The 23,866-nt window shown below is 37.2% G+C and overlaps 1 long non-coding RNA gene across 1 annotated transcript; it reads right to left on the reverse strand.

Annotated features, from left to right (window-relative positions):
* Positions 1–5,137: 5,137 nt before the first annotated feature.
* On the reverse strand, positions 5,138–23,547 carry LOC125115514 (uncharacterized). The gene is made up of 3 exons (XR_007132124.1): positions 23,389–23,547; positions 10,841–10,958; positions 5,138–5,461 (listed from the first exon to the last, which is right to left on the reverse strand). It is a non-coding gene; the product is annotated as an uncharacterized LOC125115514 (long non-coding RNA).
* Between the last annotated feature and the right edge of the window lie 319 nt (positions 23,548–23,866).

Here is a 23,866-nt window from a genome sequence, read left to right on the forward strand (position 1 = left end):
GACCAGAAAATGTTCTTGGAAAAAAAACTCAAGAATAATGTGTCCTTCACCTTGTGTGTTACACTTATCTCAAGTACTGTGGACACTCAGGTACTATTTAAGTTGGTTTCTCTTCAGTGCAAACATGTAACCATGTATATCATATATCTATATATTTGTGTGTTTTTGTGTTTATGTATATCTATGTGGGAAGGTTAATCTAATCCACACTTTGTTGAGTTATATCTCTGCCTCTCTTGGTAACTTCATTCTTTAATGAACTGCATTCTACTTCAATGCAGCCTATACATCAGTATACTGAAATATTTGCTGTTCTCTAAACATTGCTCTTTCTTATTTTCCTATTTTTACATATGGGATTCCTTCTTTCCTTGATACCTTTATCTACTTCATTGACTTTATAAATGTCTACTTGTCTTTCGGGTTGCTACTCAGACATCTTTAACTGTCTCTTTTTCCCCAACATGATGAATTGGTTAGTTTTTGCATGCTGAATGATGAATTGGTTAGTTTTTGAAATGCTGTCCTTAGCTGTCCACATACAATTTTCATAATACATTATAAGATATTTATTTGTCTGTTTTCCTTCCTAGATTGTAAGTTTTTATTGAGGGGGAAATTTTGTGCATTTTAATATCCCCAGGGTCTGCTACTATAATGTCTGACATACAGCATAAGCTTTGTCATTCTCAGTGGCTTAATGAATAAATATTTTCGCCTCCATCACTATAGACTTCATGTTTAGAGAGACTGTTTGAAACAGGTGAGTTTCGGAGTCCTATTATTCATGATGGGGAAAGCTGGTGAGTAGAGAAATCTCTTTGTCACTATCAGTCCAGAGACTCTCCCAGTGGATAACTGACACTAATCACACACCTTTATGTTGGTTGAATTACTTGGAAACACTAATTTTGTTTAGCTTACTTTTCCCAACTTAGCTTACCCTTTTAAAGCCTACTTCCTACCCTCCTTACCTCTACACCTCTGAAAAATGCAACCTGCTCATTCCACCTTGAAAATGTGTTTAGCCTCCTATATTGTTTCTTTCCTCTACCTTTAGGCAAATTCAGCGTATCCTTCAAGGGCCAGACTATACCTTGTCCACTCCATGAAAACTCTTTGGCCACTCCGTGCTGCCTTTTTCCTCCTCTCTCTGATGGATCACAGGTCCTCACAGATTCACATTCAATTTGTTTTGGCCAAATTTTCTATGGGTTTTATCTTGCCTTCACAACAGACTATCTGTTTCTTGTGGACAGATAGTAGGTTATTTTATCTTTCCCCTATGTTGTCAAACACTAAAGAAACCAGCATATTGGTGAACTAATAAAACAATCACAGAAAGAGTTCTCAATTAAATATATGGTCATCTTTCTCTTTGTGTTGGAAATGTAGTAATTATATTGATTAATAAAGGATTTTCCTTATTTTAAATAGTATTCTCTTAAGCGCTTAACAATTTTTGCCTTATCCAGTTTGCCATAACTTTACTACGCATTTTATTTACTTAGTGATGCTTCCTTACATTGGCTTTAAATTCTTTCTCTCTCTTTCTTTGCCCAAATTAGCCTCACTGCAAATATGAAATTACAAGTTACACTATTTAAGCTTTCTTTTTTCCTTTTACACATGAGAAAATTATTTTTTTGTATTATCTAAATTCTCTTGCAAGTCACCAGAGCCACACTGTCCATACAGAGGATAAGCCAGTCTTAGTTTATTACATTTCTATTATCTTTTATTTGTCTATTTTAATCTGTCTTCATAAATGCTGGAGACATGGTTTCACTCTAATTAGATACCATCCTGGTGTCAGCCATCTTAGGGAATTAATCCAGGCACTACCACTTACCTTCTGCTCCAACCTTGGCATTTACCTCTTTGAGCTAATTTTTATATCATATACTTTGAGTCCAGATTCTTTCTGTCTAAACCATTTAGACTGATCATGCAGCTTAGCAGTCTGCCTGGCCTTACCACTGGGTTTCTTACTTTGATCATGCATCTCCATCCACTTTCCCTGAGCCCACTTTTCACTCATCAGAACAGTAGTTATGAGGTGGGAAGGAATCAGACACAGACGGCTCAAAGAAGTCACCAGCTGTGAAACCCAGTCATGCTGTCTCACCCTGCCCAGCAGCAGCAGGAAGTATTTGCTATCAAACCTAGGTCTGTGTGCATATAATCTTCAGAAACACAATTTCTTTCTCTTTCTTTCTTTTTTTTTCTTTTTTTGCTGAACCTGTGGCATATGGAAGTTCCTGGGCCAGGGATTGAATCTGAGCTATAGCTGTGGCAATGCCTGGATCCTTCAACCCACTGTGCTGGGCTGGGAATGAAACCCACACCTCCGCAGCGACCTGAGCTGCTGCAGTCGGATTCATAACGCACTGCGCCACAGTGGGGACTCTGGCATTTAACTTCTTTAAGCTCAATTTTTTCATCTGAAAAAAAAATGTGACTATGAGTACATGCCTGCTGGCATTAATGTGATGATTAAGTAACAACATGAATTAATGTTCTTATTATTCCTAGCAAGGCAAGCATTCTTCTCAGGGAGCCATGAGAACAGGAAAACACAAGACAAAAATTAAGAGGAATAATTTTTTTCTGAGATGAATCTTTGTTAAAAATCAAAAGACAGAGCCAATAATACAAAAATTGCTAAGTGGAAAAAAAAAAAAGGAGCTATATAGTAGACTAGAGAGCAAAAGCTACATGGGCAGAAGGCCACGGAAGGATCTTTCTGCTGGGGAGACATGAAGAATGAATGCAGGGCAGTTCATCCTTGAAGGACAATGGAGTGGAAGTCTGACAAACTTCTTTTTTTATTTTTAAATTTGTTAATATTTTTATTAAAGCATAGTTGATTTACAGCATTGTGCCAATTTCTGCTGTATAACTGATGAACTTCTCTGTTGAGGCATGCTGTTTTCCCAAGCAACAGTCACACTATTCAGAGTATTCACTCCATGGCCACCAGTTTGCATCTTTTACACCTGTCATCCTTTTAGCCAGGGTTTTGAGCTTTTTAATGGTTATCTATGCTTGGTGTAAGGAAGCAATCAGTTTCAGGAGACAGCATGCTCTTGCTCATAACAGTAGGATGGTAAACATTGCTTGGACATTCTACTAACTCTAATCAAGCTTAAGTTGTTGCCACTCACAATGTTGTTTCTCAGAGCACAAGAGAAGGACTTGGCCTGGCAATAGTGGAGCCTGATTCAGTTAGGGAGCCAGGAACCTAGGTCCTGCCGAGTGATCACGATAATGATTGGGTATAGGGTTAATTTCTCCATCCCAATGCCATAAAATTCAAAAGAACTTGCATGAGAATTTTCCTGAGCATTAAAATGGATTTCAAGTAGACAAGCAGTAATTGCATTTAAACAACTGTAAATACATCGACTAAAACATTGTATTTATCTGTGTGGTTACTTGGCCAGACACATCTAGAGGACTGGAGTAAGAGTATTAGCAGTAAAACTCATCTGAATATTTCTGGAGGCTCCCATAGAAACTTGGGAAGGGCAGGGGATATAATAGAAAAAGGATGTGGATTTGATTCATACATCTATGTATAAATTCTAGCTCTGCCTCTTGAACTAGTTGTGCAAAATTGAGCAAATTATTTTCCCCAAAAGGACAACCTGAAGCTTATAAATGGGAAATAATTTTTCAAGTAGAAATATTAATATCTACTTCATGAAGCTATTTTGATGTCCAAGTGAAAGGATGCTCATGAAAGAGCCTGTATTAGTTTACAATTGTTGCTGGAAAAAATTACCATATAACTGGTGAGTTAAAACAACACAGTTTTTAAAATCTAAAACTCTGTAGATCAGAAGTCCAACACAGGTCTTGACCGACTAAAACCAGGGTGTTAGCAAGGCTGCATTACTTTCCGAAGATTTAGGGAAGAATACATTTCCTTGCCCTTTTCAGCTCCTAGAAACCCTCTGCTTTCCTTGGTTCATAGCCCCTTCTTCTGTCTTCAAAGCCAGAAATGGTGGGTCCAGGCCTTTGTTGCATTATTTTGATTTCATCTTCTGTATCCCTCTTGCATGTTTAAGAATGCTTGTGATTACACTGGGCCCACCGGGATAATCCAGAATAATCCCCTATCCCAAGGTTCTTAGTTTAAGCACATCAGAGTCCTTTTTGCCACGTAGAATAATAACATACACACAGGATCCAAGATGAGTATGTTCACGTTTCTGGAGGGAACATTATCCCACCTGCCACACAGCCCCATCAACTGTGAGAGCTATGTGTATGGTACTATGGCTTATCAGAACACAGTGGTTCTTTATTGAAATTCTGAGGTGGGATGAGGGCTATATTTACCTGACTTTCTCCTCTGTCGCCTTTCCTTGGATTTAGAGTGCTAGGTAATAAGGACACTGATTTACCTCAACACCTTGATGCCTCTAGTTCATGTTATTGGGGTCAAAAATATTTCCTGTCCCATCATGTAAAACTGGTATCAAGCTGCCAAGTGAGGAGATAATGAGTCAAACTAAAAATTAGCAATCAAGTCTTTATTCCCTTCTGAGACAGTAGAGGCAAGAGACAAAAGAAAAGGTACCAGCTCTGTCATGTTCCATGTTTCCCACGAAAAGGTGCCCGGCTTGGGTCAGAAGGCATGTAGTATAGATCACGGACTCATCTTACTGCTGAGGATCCTGAAGAAGAAGCTCCTGCCCTTTGATGAGCCCTGGGAGCGGGAAAGAGCTAGGAGTGAAGAAAAACTGAGTCAGAGTGAGGAAAAGTACATAAGTGAGGGCCCCTGTGAGGAGGGGTTGGCAAAAGCTCTTGGGAAGTGTCCCAGCAGAGGCCTCCAGCAAGACGCCCTCTGAGTGTAAGTACCTGCTCCTGAGTCCTTGACTGAAGCTTCCTCCAGCAAACCACAAAGCCCCAAGTCTGGGATGGGGAGGACAGCTTTCCCCCACGAGGCCTGCTAAGTAAAGTCTTATGAATGCCAGTGGCCAGGCTGAAAGATCATGTAGGATTTTTGCCTGGAGCCAGACTCCTCAGCTGGTATATATTAAAAAACAAATAAGAAATAAGTTAATAGACTCAGAGTAATTGCTGTACCACCTTGCAATCAGAAAACATGTGATTTTTTGTGGGATGAAAGTATTACTCATTTGTGGATAAAAATGACACTTAGAAATTGCAGGAAATGATGTGAAATGTAAGTAGGTACATTTGTAGAAGTGTTACATACTGACCTTTTCCCCTATAATTTTCACAGAATTGCTATTGAATGGGGAACAGGCCTGGAATTAGAACTTGGATCTGAAAATTTTTACCTGAGCATCTATGCTGCTTCTTGATCATAGAAGGAGGAATCTTTTTGTTGTTGTTGTTCTTAGTGTAAGGAATGTGGTAGCAGAGAAACAAGGAATTTTTTGGTCCGAAGGTACAGCTGATTTTAGTGGGAGGTCCAGAATTCAGCCTAGAGAAAAAAAAAAGAACTAAAGATAGAAGATAAATCCATTATGTTCTTTTTCTTCATTCCCATTCAGCTGAAGCTCTGACATTCCTGGTAGCACATTTTCCAAGACTTTGTCCAGATGAGATTTAAGTAACTGAGATTATTGCCCTCTTACTATTTCTCCTGGGATCTTAAACCATCACATAATGGAGCAGACTGTTAGGGAGTTCAGGACATGATCTTATTGTGTTGAATTCTGCAGAAATTTCCCTTTACTCATTTTACCACCATAAAGAAATCAATAAGGATAAAAATTTAAAAGGCAAGAAAGGAATGCAGTGGTGGCATTGACTGAGGCAAAGAAGTGTTTGTGTTTTTCGTTTTATTTTTTTTGATGGGAGGGGGCAGAGAAAGCAGGTGGTACCAGGATACATTATAAGAAAGGATGAGTTGAGGGGAAACAAAAATGAAACATGTCCCTTATAATGGACCGGAGGAAGCAGCAGCAGCCAAGAATCAACAGCAAATCCCTTGACTAATTCCTCTCACTCTCTATGTGAAATGAACCTGAAGGTGCTGATTTAGGTAATTTCCATGGATTTGGTCAAATCACAGGTTGTTAAATTCACACTGATATTTAACTGTTTAAAAATCCATTTCTATCCAGGTTAATCTGCACAACCAAAGTTTGAACACTTGTGCTGGAGGGCTTGGGCAATTCTAGTGAGGAGCTAGCTTAACTCTCCTTTAATTCTGAAATTGGAACATATTCACTGCTTTGTCCACAGGCAACCACTCCCCTCCCCTCCCCCCCACAAAAAAATGTCTTCCTGTCCACTGGTTTTGGAACTCTGCATTCTTAAAGTACTGAGTTTCTGAAACGAACAGCAGGGGGCTGGTAGGTAGCATCCAAAAGTCTCTATTGTCCCCAGAGAGAAAACGCACCAGATTTCCCCCCACCCATCTGTCAGTGTAGTCCAGAGCATTGTTTCCAGATGGGTACCACAAAGATAAAAGCATCTGATAATATTCTTAGGATTTTTTTTTTTTTTTGCTGTTGTTGTAAAAAGATGCTCAGAAATCGGAATGATGTTCAGAAAAGTATTTCTTTATATCACCCCCAAGCTGAAGTGCTTTAAATGGAATCATGACTCATCTCATGGTATATGCATTTAATGCTGTATTTTCGAGGTCCTCAGGGCACCTCCAATTTATCAATCTCCCATTTACCTACCCTCCTATCCCTACCCTGACAAGTATCTTCCTTCTCAGAGTAAAATTCAGAATCCTGAACACTATCCCCCCCCAATCCTGCCTAATCTGGCTTTTCATTGTCTCTCCATCTTCATATCTGGTCATTTTCCCTGCACACTGTCTATAATGATCAGCTTTCTAAAAGGAGTCTCCCCTCGATGCCTTGGAGACGCCCATGTGCTACAGTTCCTTTGGATTTTATTATACCTTTCAATACCTTCTTCTTTTCCTAATTAAACTCCATTCACTTTTGATATCTCTCTATATAAGCTATATATATATATATATATATATATATATATGTATGTGTGTGTGTATATATGTATATACACACACACACACAGCTATTTAGGGCCGCATCTGTGGCATACGAAAATTTCCAGGCTAGGGGTTGAATCAGAGCTACAGCTGCTGACCTACACCACAGCCACAGCAACGCCAGATCCATGCCACCTCCGCAATCTACACCACAGCTCATGGCATCACTGGACTTTAACCCACTGAGCGAGCTCACGAATCGAACTCCCGTCCTCATGGATACTAGTCATATTCATTTCTGCTGAGCCACGATGGGAACGCCAGCTTTTTGCATTATTGTTTCATTATCACATCTTCAGAGAACAGTTCTCTGACCACTCCTACTCCCACACTACATCAATTTCCCTATGATGAGCTCTTATAATACCCCACACATTCCTTTCAAGGCAGGTAGAACCACACAACTGCATAGGTAAATATGCCAATATATCTTTTTTCTCCACTGAACAGCAAACTCTCTGAGGATGGGGACCTCATCTATTTCACTCTCTATTTTACCACCGGCTCTTTGTGCAGTACCTAGTACAGGATATAGTATATAGATTTTTGCTGGATAAATGACTTTGTACATTATAGGCCTGAGAATGAACACAGAATGAACTATTCAAATTCAGAGATTTGTGGGTGGCTGTTTAAAATAGTTGAATTAAAAAAAAAAAGCATTTTCTACATGGATGCTTAAGTCATCAAAGTAATATCCTAAGCATATGCATGTTGTATTATATTTGTTTTTTTAATAAAATGATAACATGCACACCACTCTCCATGTACTAAAGTATCCATACTAATTATCACCTTTCCAATGTGGACACTGAAAAATTCCCCTTGTGCTTTGCAGCTTATTAGATTGTAGATGCATATATTCATGTTTGTGTGCATGCTTTTATTTTCTTATTCAAACTAAACCCATTGAAAAATAATGACATCTTTATTCTGTTACAGCAAAAAGTGCATTGTTAAATAATACTTATTCACTGGTGTTGTGGGAACCAGCTCGTACTGGCTCTAAAGAGCTGATTGTGAGCTTTTTTTCCCCAGTCCTGTGTTCAGTATGTCAAATACATAGCTTGTAGTCAGGACATGGTGGGAGTATTTACAGCATGGAAATCAGTAAATAGGAGAAATCAGGATTATTTTCCCTGGGGAGCTGGTTGTTAAATATTTACTAGCAAAAACTGGTTATCTTACTATTTATGAGTTAAGGATAACAACGATTGACTCTATCTTGAAAAAATTAAGAGGCTCTCAGAGAAATTTACAGCTGGTGGATCACTAACTGTGATGTGGCTGTGATATTCAGATTTATATAGATGTGATGACTGGCTTAGAAGAGTGAAGATATTCCCTATTATCTTATAGGAAAGGTAGGAAATTCCTCAATCATTCAGAAGCTGAATCCTTCAAAGATATGAACAGAGGGCAGTGGTAAGTCTATAATTTAGTATTTGTTGGTGTCATTGTGAAAAAGGAGCAATGCTAATAATTGGGGGAGAAGAAATCTATTTTGGAGTTATTGCTGGGGTAAAAAGACATGGAATGATAATAATGTTTGATGGCCTTTGTTAGGAAGACACAGGAACTTGGAAATGATGTAAGCAGAAGCATGAAAACAATCAGTGCACTAAGTCTGGGTGGATAAGAGCATTCCATACAGACTAATACTGACAGTTGAAAACATAACGAGGCAATTTCAGAAATAGGGTCTTAGGGTCACAAGACCCTAAAAAGAAAACTTCTGAATTGGAATTGAGAGTTTAGCAAGGGTGATACCACAATGACCTAGTTGAACTGCCAAGGTTCAGACTCAAAGACCCAATAAAAGATGATTGGAAAGAGAGTGCAGAGTTCAGCCTGGATTTGTGGGGCCTGGGCAGCCTGCCCTCACCCCTCGATCCTAGCGTCTCCTTTTGCTGAAATTCTACTGCACTCATCGCCTGTTTTTCTCACAAAATGTTAAGGTTTTTGTGCTTCTGATAATAACTATCTTCAAATGCAGCATCTTTAGTTCTTCTCTTAGCTACTTTTGTGCATGGCAAAAAATACAGTTCCTACAGGTGTCTCAAGTTTGAAAACAGCCATTCACTGCATCTAAGTCCCAAGCATCCTTCCCACCTGTAGTGCTAGCAATCACCAGACACATCCTCCAAACCTCTTTACATATTTTTTGGTCCTAAATCTAAACTCCTAACTGCACAGCTTGTAAATTTTCAGGCCTGGCTACTTCATGCTATATCCTCTCATGGGATATTAGAGCCAGCACAACCCATCTCTCTTGGAGCTAACTAAAACATTGGACTTCTTTTTTCTCTTCTGTTTGTTTTGAATGAATTCCTGGTCTCAGCGATGTAGGTGGTCCAGCTTTGTACACTGCTGTGTACTTTAATTAAGTTTGTTTCTGGATCATACAATTGGTTGCCTGCTGAGGATCCCAAGCTTAGTAGGGGTTTTTGGAGGGCCTTTCTATTCTCTTATTGGATCCTGTGGTGGGCCCTCCAAAGAGTATTGGATTTTAGAGATATTTGGGCTCTCTTGAATTTGTTTAGTTCATATTGATTTCTGAAATCTACTTACAGTTATTTGTTTCTGTTTCATGATTGTGAAACTTTAGATTTAATATATAAGCATATAATCTGGATCTAAGAACAAGCTAGAAAAGTAGACTATTTTGTTTTGTTATTATTACCTTTGTTGTTTATTTTTGCCATGGGTTCAGCTAAGAAATTAGCAGGAAACTAATCAGAGAAACTTGTAAATTCTTCATTTCAGGCACTAGTTTATATGGAAAAGTGAAATGTGGACTAGAATAGACTGTAATCTCAGCCTTGCCACCACCAGCTTAATGACCTTGAGCAAGCCACCTCATCTTTTCAGTTGTCTGTTTCTTCGGCTAGAAAATGAATGAGTCTAAGGCTTTTTCTAGTTCTAATATTCTATTAAGACATAGCACAGAAGCCAGAAAACCCTGGAGAGGGACAGAACTGTTTTAGTCCAGTGAATACCTGGATAAGACTGAAGATCAGTAGATATTAAAATGTCAAGAGGTAATGACTTTATTTTCTCCAAAAAAGGTGTATCATCCATAGCATATCCACATATAATGTTACTGAAATAAGGCAAGATAAAAGAAAATGGCAGGGGAGATAAAAACAAATCTATTTGCCAGACACTATGCCAACTGCTTTGCAGATACCATCTTCTATTCTGTAGCCTCCAATGGCTTGATCTGGGATCTCAGTTCCCAGACCAGGGATTAAACCCAGGCTGCAATAGTGAAAGCAATGAATCCTAACTACTAGGCCACCAGCAAACTCCCACACACCATCTTCTTATAATACAATAGCTCTATGAAGTAGGCATTATGATCCCGACCTTATACATGAACCTTAAAGAGGGTAAGCAATTTGTTTAATGTCAGGTCACAAATGAATTAGATTGAACTGCAATCTAAATCTTGAAGTAAATAACATTGCCAACACATGAGGGAAGGAGACTGGTGCCAAACCACATTCTTTACCAAGTTGCTGGGTTTAATATTGGATAACTAGGGAACTCCACCATCCACCCTCCTTAGGAAAGACTGTAGGAGGTTTTGTTCTTCAGTGGGTGAACAAATCTGGAGCCCATGTTCTTCCGTCAACAGCATAGCTTTGACAAAGTAAGAAAAAAAATCTTATTCATGGAGTTCCTGCGGTGGCACAGTGGGTTAAGGATCTGGCATCACCACAGCTGTGGCATAGGTTGCAGATGTGGCTCAGATTCGATCCCTGGTCTGGGAATTTCCAAGTGCCATGGGTGCAGAAAAAAAAAGGAAAAAAAAATCTTACTCACGACAGGTAGATGCAAGATGAAGCACTGCTCTGCTTGTCCCTTCCTGGAAGACAACACCTCTGCCATGTTCACCAACAATATTCCCAAGGACTGATTCTTGAACACACCATCCAGTTTTCTGAGGAAGAGGAGAGTAGGTTAAGTGCATTGTATAAGTGGTCCTATATCCAGAAAAAAAGGTAATTTTACCCTCAAGCAGTTTGTACACACAGTTCAACCTATGAAGATTGCCACCTATAAAATAAACTCACTTTGCTTCCTGTTCATTGTTTGGCTTGTGACTTTTTTTTTTTGCATATGTTAAAAATAGTCAATAAATCTGGAGTTAATGTGCCTATACTGGACCGTAAAAGATGGGATACAGTTAATGTCTAGATAATCATTATGCTCTGCCAGTCTAGACAAGCTAAACTGTAGGTGATGAACAGACCCATAAAATAAGAATAGATACTGGTTGTGGTAAGCTGTTGACACTTGGGAAGGTTTATTATGCAATATTATTGTGCATTAGCTGACTGATACAGAAATTGGTATTGAAAGTGGTACATTATCATAACAAAAGCCTAAAATATTGTCTTTGGGACTGGGAACAAGTAATGAGAAACTACTTAGAAGATTCTGGAAAGGCAGCAATCCATGTTATGTAGTGGTAACATAGTAAGCATAGCTGTCACTTGTGGAATACAGAGGATGTGATAAACAAACTTGAACCTTAAGCTAAATGGTTTTGAGTCAAATAATGAAAATGTGAGTCGGTGGCTGCTAGGTGAATTTGATGAGTTCGGGAAAAAGATTTGCAAATATAATTGAGAGGGAATATTTGTAGTCCACATATTCCAAGATTTTCAGGAAATAATACAATTTTTCAATCATTTCAATTATTTGGCCAGTCAAATAACACTTTAGCACAAAGCTCCAGTTCTAGTTGCTGCTGTGAAGACACAACTTAAAGGCAAAGAAATGTAGAATGCCTTTGTTACATTCTTTGTTAAGAACCTCTGAAGGGGGCCCTCATCACTATCAAGGGCCCCGGCAAACAGGCACTGGCTACAGGCCCTGACCATTGCCTCCATCTCCTGGAAGCATGTTCAGGCTGTACGCTGGCGTGCCCTCTATCAAGGGGATAACATCTTGCACACACTGATGAAAGAGATGGCAAGCATCCAAACCAAAAGCAGCCCTCATGCCAAAAAAAAAAATACTAAGCCCTCACAAGTTACCTAGGAGTGCTCCTGTACATAAATAGCCCTCTAAGATTACGGTAGAAAATTGTTTTCCCTAAACTCACAGAATAGGAAAAATAAAAGCAAAATAAGAGGCACAGGAACCATTCCTAGTTAAAAGAACAGGAGAATTCCCCTGCGGAAGCAAACAATGAAAAAGACTTCTTCATTCCAACAGACATCAACTTCAAAAAGGCGGTAATGAAAATACTGATGGCATTAAGAGCGGATATGAACAGTAATGCAAATTTCTTTAGAATGGAACTAGAAACTATAAGGAGGAGCCAAGAAAAATTAGAAAATTTATTTGCAGAGATGTAAGCTGAGTTAAAGGCATTGAAGAACAGAATGAATAATACAGTGACTTGGAAGATAGAATAATAGAAATCACCCAATCAGGACAGAAGACAGAAAATCAAATGAAAAAACTTGCTAGCAATATAAGAGATTTATGGGATAATTTAAAGTGGGCCAATCTACACATAATAGGGATTCCAGAAGAAGTAAAAGAAAATGGGATTGAAAATATATTAGAAGAAATTATGGTTGAAAACTTTCCAAATCTAAAGGAAACAGATATCAAAATACAGGAAGAATAAGGGGCCCCAAACAAGTTGAACTGAAACAGACCTACACCAGGACATATTAAAATAAAAATGGCAAAAATTAAAGATAAGGAGATTCTAAAGGTAGCAAGAGAAAAACAAAGAGTTAATTATAAGGGAGCCACCATAGGCTATCAGCTGATTTTTCTAGAGAAACACCACAGGCCAGAAAAGAATGACAAGATATATTTAAAGTTCTATAAGGCAAAAATTTGCATCCTAGAATACTCTACCCAGCAAGATTATCATTTAAAATAGAAATAATTTCTCCAACAAACAAAAACTAAACGAATACATCAATACTAAACCCATTTTAAAATAAATACTGAAAGTTCTCCTCTAAATAGGAAAGAAGGAAGAAGACATAGGATGGAAAAAATCACAACTGGAAATTAATCGCTTAAATAACCCAGTATAATGATCTAAAAGGAAAATAAAAAACAAAACACAAATCTATTCGTGAAAGTTATAATAAACACAAATAACAGCAAAGGATAAACATGAAGATGTTAAAAAAGGACATCAAGGAGTTCCCACTGTGGCTCAGTGGAAACAAACCCAACTAGTATCCATGAGGATGCTGGTTCAATTCCTGGCCCTGCTTAGTGGGTTAAGGATCTAGCATTGCCACAAGCTGTAGTGTAGGTCCCAGATATGGTTCAGATATGCCATTGTAGTGGCTGTGGCATAGGCCAGAATCTATAGCTCTGATTCAACCCCTAACCTGGGAACTTCCATACTCCACACGTGTGGCCCTTAAAAAACAAACAAACAACAAACAAAAAAAAATCAAAATCATAAAATGTGGGGAAGGAGAGTAAGAAAATCACAATCTCTCTCTCTCTTTTTTTAAAGATTCTGTTTGGGTCTATGTGACTATCAGGCTAAAGCAAGCAGACATAGGAAGGTGTTACCATACTTGAAAAACAGGACAACTACAAATCAAAACAAACAATATATTCACAAAAACTAAAAAGAAGAGGACACAAGGATAAAACAAAAAAATCATCCAACCAAAACATAAAAGAACAAAGGAGAAACATAGAATCAACTGGAAAAAAAGGTTTAAAATGGTATTAATCAATACTTACCTTAAATGTCAATGGACTGAATGCTCCAATGAAAAAATATAGAGTGGCATACTGGATAAAAACAGAAAATCCTACAGTATGCCACCTACAAGAGACTCACCTTAGGGCAAAGGACACATATAAGTTGAAAGTGAGGGGATGGAAAAAGATATTTCATGTGAATGGAAATAACAGCAAAGTAGGAGTCACAATACACATTTTAGTCAAAGTGCACTTTAAAACAAAGGCCATAAATAAAGAAGAACACTATTTAATGATAAAAGGATCAACTTGAGAAGAGGATATTACACTTGTCAATATATATGCCTGTAATATAGAAGCACCCAAATACATACAACAAATACTAACAGACATAAAAGGAGAAATGGATGGAAATACAATAATAGTAGGAGACTTTAACAGTCCACTCACATCAATGGATAGATCATAACAGATCTGATGGAGAGATCCTAAATGATGCAATACAACAGTTAGACTTGATTGAGAGTTTCAGGACATTACATCCCAAAGAGCCAAGAATGTATATTCTTTTCAAGTGCACACGGAACATTCTCTAGGATTGACCACATATTGGGGAATAAAACTAACCTCAACAAATTTAAGATTATAGAAATTATTTCAAGCATCTTCTCTGACCACAATGGCATGAAACTAGAAATCAACCACAGGGGAAAAATGTAAAAAACAAAACAAAACACAAAAACCTGTGACATGGAGACTAAATAGCATGCTACTAAAAAACCAATGGGTCATTAGGAAATCAAAAAGAAGTTAAAAAATACCTCAAGACAAATGACAGTGAAAACACAAGCATTCAAAATCTACAGGATGCCACAAAAGCAGTCCTTAGAGGGGAGTTGATGAGAGCCATATAGGCCTTCCTCAAAAAAGAATAAAAATCTTTAATCAACAACTTAATCTACCACCTAAAAGAGTTAGAGAAAGGACAAAAAAAAAACCCCCTAAAGTCAGCAGAAGGAAGGAAATCATAAATATCAGACAGGAAATCAATAAAATAGAAATTCAAAAAACAATAGGAAAAAAAAATCAATAAAACCAAGAGCTGGCTCTTTCAAAGGGTAAGCAAAAGTGACAAACCTCTGGCCAGACTCACCAAGAAGAAGAGGAAGAGAACCAAAATAAACAAATAAGAAATGAAAGAAGAAATATTTCAACACATACTGCAGAAATACAAAAAACCATAATAGAATACTATGAACAATTATATGCCAACAAATTTGACAACCTAAAAAAAATGGACAACTTTCTAGAAACATACGGCCCACTTAAAACTGTACCAAGAAGAAACAGATCATTTGAACAGACGGATCAATAGAAATAAAATTGAATATGTCAAAAAAAAAGTCCCTACAAACAAAATGGGGTGGCTTCATGGGTTAATTCAACCAAATATACAAAGAACTTATGCCCATCCTTCTTAAACTTTCCGAAATATTGAAGAAGAAAGGACACTCTGAAAGAGGTTCTATGAAGCCACCACCCTAATACCAAAACCAGACAAAGATACTGCAAATTATAGGCCAATACCTTTGATGAATATAGATGCAAAAATTCTCAACAAAATTTTAGCCAGCTGAATCCAACAACATAGAAAAAAGATCATACTCCACGACCAAGTGGGATTCATCCCAGGTTCATAAGGATGGTTCAACATGTGCAAATCAAACAACATCATACACCACATTAACAAAAGAAAAGTAAAAACCATGTGATCATCTCAACAGATGTAGAAAAAGCATTTGACGAAGTCCAACATCCATTCATGATAAAAACTCTTCCCAAGGTGGTTAGAGAGGGAACATACCTTAACATCATAAAAGCCATTTATGACAAACCCGTAGCAAATATAATACTCAATGGAGAAAAGCTGAAAGTCTTCCCACTAAAATCTGGAATAAGACAAGGATGCCCTCTCTCACCACTTTTATTCAACATAGTATTGGAAGTCCTAGCCACAGCAATCAGACAAACAAAAAAAATAAAAGGTATACAAATTGGAAGAAAAGAGGTAAAACTGTCACTCTATGCAGATGACATGATACCATATGTAGAAAACCCTAAGGACTCCACAGAAAACAAATTCAGCAACATAGCAGGATACAAGATTAACATTCAGAAATCAGTTGCATTTCTGTATACTAACAATGAAATATTAGAGAAGGAAAGTAAAAATATAATACCTTTTAAAATCATACCCTCAAAAATTAAATATGTAGGAATAAACCTGACCAAGGAGGTAGAATACTTATATGCCGAGAACTATAAAATATTAATCAAGGAAATTAAAAAGGATTCAAAGAAATGGAAAGATATCCCATGTTCCTCGATTGGAAAAATACTGTTAAAATGACCATACTACCCAAAGCAATTTACAGATTTAATGCTATCCCTACAAAATTACTCATGACATTTTTCACAGAACTAGAACAAACAATCTAAAAATTTATATGTAATCACAAATGATCCAGAATTGCCAAAACAATGCTGGAAAAGAACAAAACAGAAAAAAAAAATGAACAAATAAAATAACAATCAGGAGGCATAACTCCCAGACTTCAGACAATACTACAAAGCTACACTATTCAGCACAGTGTGGTACTTATACAAAAAGAAACTTACAGACCAATGGGACAGAATAAAGAGCCCAGAAATAAACCCTGACACCTATGGTCAGTTAGTCTTCTACAAAGGAAGCGAGAATATAAAATGGGAAAAAAACAGTCTCCAGCAAGTGGTGCTGGGAAAACTGGACTACTGTATGTAAATCAATGAAACTAGGATGCACCATCACACCATGCACACACACACACACACACACACACACACACACAAAACTCAAAATGGCTTAAAAACTTAAACAGAAGACAAGACACCATAAAACTAGAACAGAACACAGGCAAAACATTCTCTGAAATGTTTTCTTAGGTCAGTCTCCAAAGGCAATAGAAATAAAACCAAAAATAAACTAATGGGACCTCATCAAACTCAGAAACTTTTGCACAGCAAAGGAAACCATAAAAAAAAAAAAGACCACCTATGGAATGGGAGAAAACAGTGATGCAAACTACAAGGGCTTAATCTCCAAAATATACAACAACTCATAGAACTCAACAGGAAAAAACAAACAAAAAATCCAATTGAAAAATAAGCAGAAAACCTAAATAGACATTTCTCCAAAGAAGACACATAGATGGCCAGTAGGTTTATGAAAAAATGCTCAACATCATTAATTATTAGAGAAATGTAAATCAAAACTACAATGACTGTACCACCTCACACTCATCAGAATGTCTGTCATTAATAAATCTACAAATACATTCTAGAGAAGGTTTGGAGAAAAGGGCACTTCCTACACTGCTGGTGGAAATGTAAACTGGTACAACCACTGTGGAAAATGGTATGGATCTACCTCAGAAAACTAAATATAGAACTACCATATGAACTAGTGAACTAGTAATCTCACTCCTGGGCATATATCTGGACAAAATTATAATTCAAAAGATAAATGTACCTGTATGTTCATAGAAGGACTATTCACAATAGCCAAGACATAGAAACAACCTAAATGTCCATTGATATATGAATGGATTAAGATGTGGTGCATATATACAATGGAATACTTATAAGTCAAAAAATAATGAAATAATGACGTTTGCAGCAACATGGATGTAACTAGAGAGTCCCAAGCTATGCGAAGTAAGTTGGAAAGAGAAAGACTAATACCATATAATATCACTTATATGTAGAATCCAAGATATGACACAAATGAATCTATCTACAAAACAGAAATGGACTCATAGACACAGAGAACAGACTTGTGGTTGCCAAGGTAGAAGAGAGGGCAGGATGGACTGGGAGTTTGGGGTTAATAGATGCAAACTACTACATTTAGAAATGATAAGCAATAAGGTCCTGCTGTAAAGCACAGGGAACTATATCCAATCACATGTAATAAAACATGGTGGAAGATAGTATGAGGAAAAGAATGTGTATATATATATATATATACATACATTTGGCTGGGTCACTTTGTTTTACAGGAGAAATTGACAGAACTATAAATCAACTATATTAAAATTTTTTAAAAAAAGAAACTGGTATTGAAAGTGGTACATTATTACCATAACAAAATTTAAAATATTCTTTGGGACTGGGAAAGAGCAGTGAGAAACTACTTAGAAGATGCTGGCAAAGTGGCAACCCATGTTATGTAGGGCAACATGGTTGGCATAGCTATCACGTACGGTGACTTGGAATACAGAGGATGTGATTAATAAACTCAAACTTAAGCTAAATGGCTTTGAGTCAGAGTATTGAAAATGTGATCTGGTGGCTACTAGGTGAATTTGATGAGTTCAGAAAAGAAGATTTGCAAATATAATTGAGAGTGAATATATGAGGTCCGCACATTCCAAGATTTTCAGGAAATAATACAATTTTTCAATCATTTCAATTATTTGGCCACACAAAAAAAAAAACACTTTAGGACAAAGCTCCAATTCTAATTGCTGCTGTGAAGACAACTTAAAGGCAAAAAAATGTAGAATGCCTTTGTTATATTCTTTGTTAAGAACCTCTGAAAGGATCAAGGTGATACAACTCTACTCTTTCAACTGGACAAATGGATTCTCAAAAGTGTCAAGGTCATGATCCCATGGAAGCTTGATAAACCAAAGCTTTTTTAAATTAAGTCTAGACTCTAGAGACAGTGAGATATGTCAGAAAAGAGTTGTGAATGTGACTTTTTGGCATTTTGTGTTCCTTCGAACTCAATAGTACACATTTAGAGTAATTGCAGACTTTAAATTTTTTATATACTGATAAAAAATGGGCAACTCAAAACTGCCTTTGGCCAAAAGGTTTCAGTTGAGGTCCATCAATATTCCATTGTCCTGCTTCCATCTCCAAGTTTGAACTGGGTTTTTCTGACCCAGGAAACAGAAAGACACAGCTGGATTTTTTGTCCGAGGTCACAATGCCCAGTCAGAACCAACATCTTGCCAGAAATGTCTTTCTCTTAACTTGAATATATTAGAAAATAGTGCTAAAGAGAACAGCTGAATGAGTTACCTACTAGCTGCTAAGAAGAAGATGGCTCCAAGGCAGAGATGAAATCTCAGCATTTAATTGTGTTTGTAAAAATTATCAGAACATCTAGAGAGACCTTTAAATAATAATGAGTTCTGGCCAGCAGAATGCAAAACTAAGGAAATGTAACTTTTTTCCTATTATTTAATCATTAAACTTGAAACATATCTATTGAGAAGAGTCTCATCAATGCTTAATGCTTCCAAGTCAATTTCCCACTTGATAAAACCCTGTCTTGAGGGCCACAAGAAATCTGAGAATAGAGAATAGGCAACAGGATGCTTTTGTGTCTTCCCACCAAGGCTCCTTTGATTTGACATGCAGACTTTGAGAGTACAATGATCTAGGGTGCAAAAAATTAATGAGCAAAAACCGCAATTAAATACAGCCAGGAAACCAGTAGGGGGAGCTCTCACAACCTGTGATCAGCAGAGCCAACGGTAAGAAGAAATTCCTCTTCTTTCCTGGAAACAACTCAGCTAATGAAAAGACACATATTCTTTGTTTAGTATAGCCATCCCAACTTCCTTTTCCTCTCTGTAAAACTCTCCTTGTTGTCCAGGAATTTGCAAGTGGCTAGTCATTTAGTTTCCTAGACATTTAATTACCTGAATTGCACTTTCGAAGGCAATGTAAGAAATTGCAAATCTCTGACCTCAGATAAACCCATTTTTTTTGTTTGTTTGTTTTTGCTGGCAATCTATTTGTTTTAGGTCAACAGAGACTTCTCTTGGCTCTAAAGATACCTACAGATATCAATGCTCAGGTCTTAGTGCAGTTTGTAGACATCCATCTTATTTCTAAGAGGAAAGATGAGGGATTAGCTAAGTCAAATAAGAGCGGTTTGGACCACATATAGGAGGCTAGAATTGAAGTTAAAGAACTTGTACTCTGCAATAAACATAATCCAGCCTATAAGAAGCACATGCTATCTTGGGTTTTTGTTTTTTTCACCTGTAAAGTGGGGGAATGATGAGAGGTAAAACAAAAATGCTTCTGCATTAAGTGAACATAAAAAAATAATTTCTTCCCTTTGATCGCTTCATTTCCACCATGACCCTCACACCTTCTCTGGTTGTAAAGCATCAAATGTAGCTATGTTTGGCCCGTGAATATTGCTGTTAACTTTCTGGATACAAAAGCAAGGTACTTCCTCTAGGTCTCTAGTATATGAACGGGCAAAAAGCCTATACTGAAGACCTCATGGGGCTTATGGGGAATAGGTTGGGCGCAGTGAGGCTCTTTTATATTGTACAATTTTCAGCAAGATAATCTAAAACCCACCTATTGTGCATATTCTCCTGAAGATATCTTTGACCATTGCACCAGAGGGGGAACACTAGAACATTCTAGTGTGGCCATTCATTTCTTGTTTTTCTAATTATTCTCTTCTACGATCTCTGTCAGTACCCACATATGCTCTTCCTTGATAATAAGACAGTCGAGTGAACATATTTATGTACTTGAGCAGACATCACACCTCTAAGGAAACTTTTAGTGAAGAACATTTTCCCCATCTATTACATTAGGTTTCCCACTCTAGGACTTATGTCTACAAGAGACCCAGGACTGCAGATCTTGCTGAATCCACATTAAGACAAAGCGTCCCATGTTCTTATTCTAATAAACAATGACTTTTGCATCTGAATGTTACTGATAATTTGGAGTCTTTTTCTTAAAAGGGTTGACAAAATTTTGTTGGCTCAGGTCCCCTAAACCCTGAATTCAACCCTCCCCTCTTTCTCTATTTAGTGTGTCTTATAATGACTGACAGGAATCTGAAAATGCAGTGGGCATGTCCTCCTCCTCCCCTTTCTCTGGGCTGCCCCAAGCTTCCCCAATGTAAGGCAGGCAGTTTCACGGAAAAAGGAAACTAGATGATTGTTGTCAGTATCCCAGAGTCTCACAGGTTTGGCTTTATAGCTTTGCCCGTTGGGTATGAGAGATGGTTAGAGGCACAGAAGATAGAATTCTGAGCCAAGGGGATTATTTTGGAAATAGCAGGAAATAAAATAAGGCCATTAGACCCTAGATATGTAGTGGGAGTTAGTAATAAAATTACTTAATGGAGAAATGCTAAAATCCATAGAAGAGAAGACTGATAATTTACTATCCAGGAACACTATCTAGGGACACTGGAGACATTTAAAAATGGGCAGTAGAGCAGAACCCACAATCCACATGACTCAAGTTATCCCTCCTGGCAGTTGTCATGAACTAAAACAGAATACTCTTTTTTTTTTCATTTAAACGAAAAATGTATTTTATAGGGCATAGCTAACAAATTGTTTAAAATCACTAAATACACCAAGATAGAAATATGAAGGCAAAAACTATCAGTTTAACTGAAGGGTTGAGGCAAAAGAGGAATGGCTTTCTGATGCTCAGTAAGATGTTATAATTATTAATGATAGGAACGAATCTTTTCAAAATGCTCCAGGAAGCCAAATGTTATGTATTGTGTTTTATAACACAAGTGCATTCAAAGCAAACACCTGTTGCTTTTTTTTTTGGATCTCACAGACTGTAGCCTAACCTGAACCATATGTTTTCTCATTATTAACCATAATCCAGGGTTGCTTGTTTCCCAGAGTAAGTTAAGCTTTGGCAAAATACTTGAAGAAAGAGCAGTCTGCACCCTCTACCCTTCCCGTCACGTGCACTTTGCATCCTTGTGTATTCGCAGGTTCTTTCTAAATGTTCTAGAATGTTTTCAGTACTTGATTCGTCTATCTTCCCATAAAGTTCTATAAAAAAAAAAGTAAATAGGAATTCTATTTCTTATACTGTCTTCAAGAGTGGAATCCAGGCAAATAAATATTTGTTATCAGTTTTGAATTATAGTGTTCCATTTTTATTCTATCTTCATAACATTGTTCAAAAATTTCAAGTATCTTTGCTTTGTTTTCTAACAAAATGTGTATTTTCATAAATACATTAAGTTTCAGGCACTTTGAGAGATGCAGGGTTGATTAGGACGTAGTCAATGCTCTCATACCATAATACAAGAGAAAACTATTTATAACATATGTCTAGTTATTCATTTCATTTAAAGCTGCTTTAAGAAAAAAATTTTTTTGGCTATGCCAATGGCAGGTGAAAGTTCCTGGGCCAGGGTTCAAACTGGCACCATGGTAGCAACCCAAGACCTGGCAGTGACAATGCTGGATACTTAACCAGCTGTGCCACAAGGAAACACCTAAAGCTGCTTTATAATGCTCAGATTTGAGCATACACATCTGTCCACTCACTAAGAGCAAGTATAACATCTTTATCATCTCTTGTCTCCAACATCAAGGTCAGTCCTTGGCACAGAATAGATGTCCAGTCGTGTCTGTGTTTTGGGGGACTATCGTATATTTCTGCATCTGGACAGAACTCAGGTGGGCATGTAAAAATACATGAGAAACAACCAATAACTCAATTCATTTGAAGTAATGGGACGACTCATAATTCAGAACAATGTAAGGATTTTTAAAAATAGGTCCTTAAAAATATTGCTGATTAACTACCTTCTTGAAAGTAATAATGTCCTTTTATCTACATCACATTATCAAGTAGTTTTTATGCAAATATTTACCACATACCCCAAACATAGAGTAAGTGAAAGTTTAAACAGAAACATAAGACTTCTATTAACACTAAAGGGACTGTGGAGTGTGAACGTGTGGCTTTATATATTCTTTTAATTTATATTTTAGTGATGCCGCATATTAAGTCTCATGTAAAGAGATTTATAAGCATTTTAATGTCCTTAGTTATTTAAATGCATATAAAAATAATATGAGTCACAGGAATTGTCCTTTCCACTATTTCCCCTGATGTATTTGCTTTATCGAATAAGGAAGCAAGGAATGTACTGAGACATCGCAAAACCAACTCACAAAATCTAAGTGGCAGTAATAAAAGATGGCTGATATACAAAGTAAGGAAGTGAGTTATCATTGCCACAGTATTTTTACATGTACATATCACAGACATTCTGATGCAGGGTCCTGAAAATTATCAAAGATAATGTGTGGTTTTTTTAAAATGTGTTTTCCTATTTCAAACTGAAGCAGTTCTCCTGTTTCTGATTATGCAACTGGCTTCATGATCTATCTCCATGATGACTCTGACTGACAGCATTGCCAAAGTTCCCATGATCCCCTGCGGGAGGACTGGCCTCCCACAGTCCAAATCTCCAGCTTTCCTCCTGTGGCTTTTCCTCACTTTGGGTATCACTTTAATTCCAGGTTTGGTTACCAGCCACTGTTTCATGGCTGTTCTACACAGGTCCAATCCTCCATGCTCTTGGACTTACAGTGTGTGAGTGATTCAAAGCCAAAGATACCAAATACATAATTTATCCTTCTCAGCTTTCATGTTATTTTGCACATGTGTTAAAATACTTTGATGGGCTCCCATAAAATCCAAAGTTTTGGCTGTGTGCTATAATGTTCTGAATTATATTTCCCTCTTTACCTCTTATCTGTCAGTTCATGGTTTTCTCCCAGCCCACAGGATCTGGCCACACTGACCTTTCTGTTTTTTCAAAAACTAAGCATTAGGAGTTCTGAAAGTCCCATTCTTTCCAAATAGAAGAAGATTCTCCCTTTTCTTCATTTATTCACTTCTTACTTATCCTTCTGTTGTCAGCTTCAATTACATTTAGAAGTGGGTTATGAAGGTGTTTAACAGTTGGTAGTCTGCAAAAAAAAATTATGACAAATTCATATCTGCACACTTTCTTTTGATGGAAGTGTGACCTTGAAAATTTGCCTTATGCATAATGTTTTATCTTCTCCATAAAATGAGGATAACAATGTTAAATAGCTTCAAGGATTGAGAAAAATAATAAATAAGATGATGCAAGGAATTTCTTGAAAACAGAAATGATAGCATAATTTGAAACTGTCAAATGCTTCATGAAATAGAGTATCTATTATTGTCTATATAGCAATAAAGATATCACCAAGCAACACAACCAAAGTGGAAAATATCTGCATTAATATTACC

The sequence above is a fragment of the Phacochoerus africanus genome, chromosome 15, assembly GCF_016906955.1.
Source record: "Phacochoerus africanus isolate WHEZ1 chromosome 15, ROS_Pafr_v1, whole genome shotgun sequence".
In the NCBI taxonomy this organism is placed as follows: domain Eukaryota; kingdom Metazoa; phylum Chordata; class Mammalia; order Artiodactyla; family Suidae; genus Phacochoerus; species Phacochoerus africanus.